Source organism: Mesoplodon bidens, assembly GCF_964165515.1.
Source record: "Mesoplodon bidens genome assembly, chromosome: 4".
NCBI lineage: Eukaryota > Metazoa > Chordata > Mammalia > Artiodactyla > Ziphiidae > Mesoplodon > Mesoplodon bidens.
The window spans coordinates 144,717,299-144,724,753 of record NC_138160.1 but is presented as its reverse complement, the minus strand read 5'-3'; positions in this window follow the sequence as shown (position 1 = coordinate 144,724,753).

The following is a 7,455-nucleotide window of genomic DNA, read 5'->3' as shown; positions in this document are numbered from 1 at the left end:
TCCTGCGGAAGCGCCCGCGCGCAGGTGAGCACCCAGGTGAGCGCGTCTTAAAGGGGAGGCCACCAGGTGAGCGGCGCAGTCTGCCGACGAGAAGACGCTGCGGGGGCGGGGAGGGGCGGAGCTTCGGATGGGACAGCTGCCCCGCCTCACTTTCCCTTTGCGCCCTGGAGGGCTGATGGGTGGAGACCCCAGACCAACCAACTGTGCATCCAACCAACCATCCACCCATCCATCCATCCATCCATGCATCCATCCATCCATTCATCCATCTATTCATCTATCCATCCAACCAATCAACCATTCATCCACCCACCCATCCACTCTTTTTTTAAAATTAATTGATTAATTAATTTTTTTAAATTTTATTGTTTTGGCTGCGTTGAGTCTTTGTTCGTTGCTGTGCGCAAGCTTTCTCTAGTTGCGGCGAGCAGGGGCTACTCTTCGGTGCGGTGCACGGGCTTCTCGTTGTGGTGGCTTCTCTTGTTGCGGAGCATGGGCTCTAAGCGCGTGGGCTTCAGTAGTTGTGGCACGCGGGCTCAGCAGTTGTGGCTCGAGGGCTCTCGAGTGCAGGCTCAGTAGTTGTGGCTTAGTTGCTCCGCGGCATGTGGGATCTTCCTGGACCAGGGCTCGAACCCACGTCCCCTGCACTGGCAGGCGGATTCTTGACCATTGTGTCACCAAGGAAGTCCCCAACCACTCACCTTGTTTCTTCTGTCACTCCCACATGCATGTGCACCCCAATAGAGCAGGGACTTTGTCATTTTCATGTCTGTGTCCCCAGGGCCCAGTGCTGGGTGCTCAATATGTGTCAATTAATTAATTATTACCATAAATATTTACTAAATAATTTATTCTTTCACTCAGTTACAGGAACTGTGAGTTACACTCTTAGCAGGACAAATGTAGCTGCCTTTTTTTTTTTTTTTTTTTTGGCCACAGCCATGTGGGATCTTAGTTCCCCGACCAGGGATCAAACAAGTGGCCCCTGCCGTGGAAGCTCAGAGTCTTTTTTTTTTTTAATTTATTTTATTTTTATTTATTTTTGGCTGCGTTGGGTCTTTGTTGCTGCGCGCGGGCTTTCTCTAGTTGTGGTGAGCGGGGGCTACTCTTGAAGCGCAGAGCCTTAATCACTGGACCTCCAGGGAATTCCCCAAGTAGCTGCTTTTATTGTTATTCCTAATGTTACTCTTTAAAATTTTTAATTAAAAAAATTTTTTATACCGTTTTTAAAGGTCACACTCCATTTGCAATTATTACAAAATATTGGCTATATTCCCCGTGTCATACAATACGTGCTGTAGCCTATCTTACACCTAATAGTTTGTGCCTCACCCCCCATCCCTATATTGCCCCTCCCCCTGCCACTGGTAACCATTAGTTTATCCTCTATATCTGTGAGTCTGGTTCTTTTTTGTTGTATTCACTGGTTTGTCGTATTTTTTAGATTCCACATATAAGTGATATAATACAGTATTTGTCATTCTCTGTCTGACTTATTTCACTTAACAATGCCCTCCAAGTCCATCCATGTTGCTGCAAATAGCAAAATTTTGTTCTTTTTTACAGCTGACTAGTATTCCATTGTGTATATATACTACATCTTCTTTTTTTTTTTTTTTTTTTTGCGGTACACGGACCTCTCACTGTCGTGGCCTCTCCCGTTGCATAGCACAGGCTCCGGACGCGCAGGCTCAGCGGCCATGGCTCACGGGCCCAGCCGCTCCGCGGCATGTGGGATCTTCCCAGACTGGGGCACGAACCCGTGTCCCCTGCATCGGCAAGCGGACTCTCTCTCAACCACTGTGCCACCAGGGAAGCCCTACATCTTCTTTATCCATTCATCTGTTGACGGACACTCTAATGTTACTCTTTTTTTTTTAAATTTATTTTATTGGGGAATTCCCTGGAAGTCCAGTGGTTAAGACTCCATGCTTTCACTGCCGAGGGTGTGGGTTCGATCCTTAGTTAGGGAACTAAGATCCCACAAGTCACAGGGCGTGGCCAAAAATAAATAAATAAATACATACATAAAATAAAATTTATCTTATTGAAGTATAGTTGATTTACAATGTTGTGTTAATTTCTGCTGTACAGCAAAGTGATTCAGTTATACATATATATACATTCTTTTTCATATTCTTTTCCATTATGAGTTTATCACAGGATATTGAATATAGTTCCCTGTGCTATACAGTAGGACCTTGGTTTTTTTTAATTAATTAATTAATTTATTTTATTTTTGGCTGCATTGGGTTTTCGTTGCTGGGCGCAGGCTTTCTCTAGTTGCAGTGAGCCAGGGCTACTTTTCATTGCGGTGCGCGGTCTTCTCATTGCGGTGGCTTCTCTTGTTGCGGAGCTCGGGCTCTAGGCATGCAGGCTTCAGTAGTGTGGCTTACCGGCTCTAGAGCGCAGACTCAGTAGTTGTGGCACAGGGGCTTAGTTGCTCCACGGCATGTGGGATCTTCCTGGACCAGGGCTCGAACCCATGTGCCCTGCATTGGCAGGTGGATTCTTAACCACTGTGTTACCAGGGAAGGCCAGGACCTTGTTGTTTATCTATACTATATATAATAGTTTGGTTCTGCTAATCCCAAACTCCCAGTCCATCCCTCTCCCACCCCCCTCCCCCTTGGCAACCACAAGTCTGTTCTATGTGTCTGTGAGTCTGTTTCTGTTTTGTAGATAAATTCATTTGTGTCATATTTTAGATTCCATATGTGATATCATATGATCTTTGTCTGACTTATTTCACTTAGTATGATAATCTCTAGATTCATCCATGTTGCTGCAAATGGCATTATTTCATTCATTTTTTATAGCTGAGTGGTATTCCATTGCATATATGTACCACATCTTCTTTATCCCCTAATGTTAACTCTTTTTTTTTGTTGTTTTGGCCGTACCATGCGACTTGTGGGATGCTAGTTCCCTGACCAAGGATGGAACCTGGGCCCTCAGCAGTGACAGCGTGGAGTCCTAACCACTGGACCGCCAGGGAATTGCCTCCCCTGATGTTACTCTTATTCATTCCCAACGTATTTATAAGGTCCTACTATGTGACATTAGGATGTTGATAGAATGTTGAAAAGATAAATGGTCATCATTAGTATGACTATAATTATTATATTATTCACTCAACCAACATTTATTGAGCACCTACTGTGTGCTAGACTGGATATATGGAAGCCATTTTCATTATGGTGATGATGGTTCATTCAGTGAGTGAATATTTATTGAGTGCTCCTGTGACACTATGGATGGTGACGCAGACAAAGCCACTCCACTGCTCTCCTCCTAGGGAGGGCAAGAGGTATGCAACTTGAAAACCAAAAAATAAGGTGACCCTTGGGAATTCTCTGGCAGTCCAGTGGTTAGGACTCCACGCTTTCACTGCTGAGGGCCCAGGTTCCATCCTTGGTCAGGGTACTAGGATCCCACAAGCTGTGAGGCTGGCAGAAAAAAAATAAAAAATCCCTGATAAAGTTGGGAGTCCTGAAGGCAGGGAGTTGGGGTGTGTGTGTGTGTGTGTGTGTGTGTGTGTGTGTGTGTGTGTTGGAGAATAAATGGGGGGATGTGAGGCAGGGAGATCAGAGAAGGAGCTGACATTTGAGAAAGTCCTGAGGGTAAATGGTGAGAGATCCATTATTGCCAGGGACTATTTGCCGATCCCTTAACTGTGTTGAGGTTCATGGGCTTCCCATCCCTGAATTTCTACCATGATCTTCAGAGCAGGGGCAACCCAAGAGAAAGTCCCACTGCAGAGCCTGGCACAAAGCTGGTAGTAGCATTGTTTTTGTTGTTCGTGTGTGTGCTGGTTGAGTGCATGGGTTCTGGACCCTACTGCTTGGGCTCAAGTCCTGGGTATGCAAGCAGACAGCTGGATGGCCTCAGGCACCTGGCTTCCCCTCCCTGGATCTCGGTTTGCACATCTGTGAAATACAGTTAAAACTGCACTTTCCTATAACCAACAAGAACCTACCGTACAACACAGAGAATATATTCAATATTATGTAGTAACCTATAAGGGAAAAGAATCTGAAAAATAATGTGTATATATATATATATATATATATATATAGTATAACTGAATCACTGGGCTGTACATCTTAAACTAATATGATATTGTAAATCAACTATACTTCAATTAAAACACACACACAAATAAAATTTTAAAAATAGGGAGGGATCAATCAGGAACTTGGGATTACATACACACACTACTATATATAATAAGGTAGATAACCAACAAGAACCTACTGTATAGCACAGGGAACTCTACTCAATATTCTGTGATAACCTACAAGAGAAATGAATCTGAAAAAGAATGAATGTCTGCATATGTATAACTGAATCACTTTGCTGTACACCTGAAACTAACACAACATTGTAAATCAATTTTACTGCAATAAAATTTTTTTTAAAACCTTGCAAAATGAAAAAAAAAGAGAAAAAAAGAAAAAAAAAGAACAAAATAAAAACAAACACAGTAAAAAAAAACTGCTCTATCCTAATTAGGTTACAGTGCAGCTCAACTGAGTTATGACATGCAACATGATGCTTGGAACTGTGCCTGGGATGGAGCCTCCCAGCTCATCAGCTACTGTGGACCCTGGGTTGCACCCCAAGATTGTTGGCAGGGAAGTTTGTGGTGGGGAGGGGAAAGGAAAGGGAAAAAAAATCTCAGCCTGCCTGAGAATGATCGTGCTCCACAGAGGGAGGGAGGGTCCTGCAGGGCCTCTAGGGGGAGACACTCAGCTCTCCCATGCTGAGTTCCTCCTCACCAAACCCAGCCCCAGGTCTTTATCAGCCTCTGAAGGGGGGATGGGCATCCCCACAGGGGACTTGAGGAAGGAAGGATCTATCAGAACCATCTATCAGAAACATCTATCAGAACCACCCACTGCTTCTAACATCATTCACTGAGCACTTATCTTCATGTCCTCTTACAGAGAAAGAAACAGAAGCATAGAGAGGTGAAGCCACTTGCCCAAGACCACACAGCAATTGAGCCAGAATTTGAACCTGAGTTGTGGGGTTTGAGAGCTGGGTCCCAGCCCTCTTCTGTCTCATTACAGGATACAAGCATTACTATTACTAACAAGAGCTAACCCCTATTTGGTGCTCACTACACTCAGGGGCTCCCCTAAAAGTCTCCCATGTGGGAGACAATGTTCTGAGTTAGGAAACCTGTTATCTCCATTTGACAGATAGGAAAACTGAGGCTCAGAAAGAGTGAATGATTTGTACAAAAATCACCCACCCAGCGGAGGCAGAGCTGGAAATTCTAGCCCTGCACAGCCCAAGGTTTTAGGTTGCTTCTGCCCAAAAGAGGGGTGTCCTTCGTGCCTCGACCAGCCCCTTGCTCAGAAGGTAAACTGGGTGGATTGAGGACACTGCCAGTACCTCGCCCCAGCCCCAGCATCATTGAACATTGCAAGGGCCCTTCTCCTGGGGCCCTCAGATGTTTTCAGGCGGTAAACAGAACCTAAAAGCCTGGGCCCAGCGCCCTGGAATCTGAAACTCAAGGTCTGTTTGGCTGAAAAATTCATGAGCCCAAAAGCTTCAGTGGAATCAGAGAACAGAGCAGCTCTGTGTGCCCAGCTGCCCCACTGCAGCTGCAACCTCCCCCGTCCCTAGAGGCTGAGGCCCTGCCCCAGTTCCTCCTAGATGCCTACAGGGACCTTGCCTCTAGACACCCCCCTTAATCTCTTCTCCACACCACTAAAGGCATCTCCCTGAAACTCACAGTCCTATGGCCCTCCCTCACCCTCACATAGCCCAGGGCTCCCCAATGCCCTCAAGCTGCCCTGCTTGGCAAAGTTTGACCCCTGATGACCTCTCCCACGAGGCACGCTTGAACCCATTGACTCAGAGACACTGACTCCACCTGGTTCTCACTCAGCTCTCAGGCCTCCTCTTCAGAAGCCCTTTCTGACCTCCCACCCCCTGTCTAGGTCAGATCCCTCCTCTTTGCTTTCCCAAGTCTCCTGTGCCCCCATCACAACTGTGTTGCACCGTGTTTTTAAAAAGCTATTTTAAAAACTTTTAGTGTGCTAATATATATTTACCACATAAAATCTTCCATTTTATCCATTTTAAGTGTCCAGTCCAGTAGCATTAAGTACATTCACATTGTTGCACAACCAACACTGCCACCCATTTCCTGAACTCTTTTTCTCTTTTGAAATGGAAACTCTGTCCCCAGTAAGCAGTAACTCCCCATCCCCCTCCCTCCATCCGATGCGCGGCATGCGGGGTCTTAGTTCTCCAACCAGGGATCGAAACTTTGCCCCCTGCAGTGCAAAGGCAGAGTCCTCACCACTGGACCGCCAGGGGATTTCCACGGAATCTACTTTTTGTTTTTTTAAATTTAATTTTATTTATTTATTTTTGGCTGTGTTGGGTCTTTGTTGCTGTGTGCGGGCTTTCTCTAGCTGCAGTGAGCTGGCTTCTCATTGCGGTGGCTTCTCTTGTTGCGGAACACGGGCTCTAGGTGCCCAGGCTTCAGCAGTTGTGGCTCGCGGGCTCTAGAGCGCAGGCTCAGTAGTTGTGGCGCACAGGCTTAGTTGCTCTGGGCATGTGGGATCTTCCCGGACTAGGGCTCGAACCCGTGTTCCCTGCATTGGCTGGCAGATTCTTTTTTTTTTTTTTTTTTTTTTTTGCTGTACGCAGGCCTCTCACTGTTGTGGCCTCTCCTGTTGCGAGGCACAGGCTCCAGACGCGCAGGCTCAGCGGCCACGGCTCACAGGCCCAGCCGCTCCGCGGCATGTGGGATCTTCCCAGACCGGGGCACGAACCCATGTCCCCTGCATCGGCAGGCGGACTCTCAACCACTGCGCCACCAGGGAAGCCCTGGCTGGCAGATTCTTAACCACTGCGCCACCAGGGAAGCCCCGGAATCTGTTTTTTTTTTTTTTTTTGCGGTACGCGGGCCTCACTGTTGTGGCCTCTCCCGTTGCGCAGCACAGGCTCCAGACGCGCATGCTCAGCGGCCATTGCTCACGGGCCCAGCCGCTCCACGGCATGCGGGATCTTCCCGGACCCGGGCACGAACCTGCGTCTCCTGCATCGGCAGGCGGACTCTCAACCACTGCGCCACCAGGGAAGCCCTGGAGACTGTTTTTTGAAATAGAGTTTTCATTACCCAAGAAACCCATGAATACTTTCTTCCACTAAAGATACAGAGAGAAAGACAGATAGAACATGATAGATTAGGAAAAAGTCCCCTTTGCCTCCCCTCCCCCATCCTGGTCCTTCTGACATCCCCTATAAAGTTGAAATCTTTTTCTGTTGTTATGTGCAGATGTGTGTGTGTGTCTGTTTCCTGTATCTCTCTCTCTTTCTCCTTCTCATACCAAACGTAACCGACTAAAAACAAATTGCTATTTTTACTCACCAATAGGACCTGAAAGCCTAGCTGAGCTACTCTGCAGGGTTATGGCTGAGGGGTGTGGA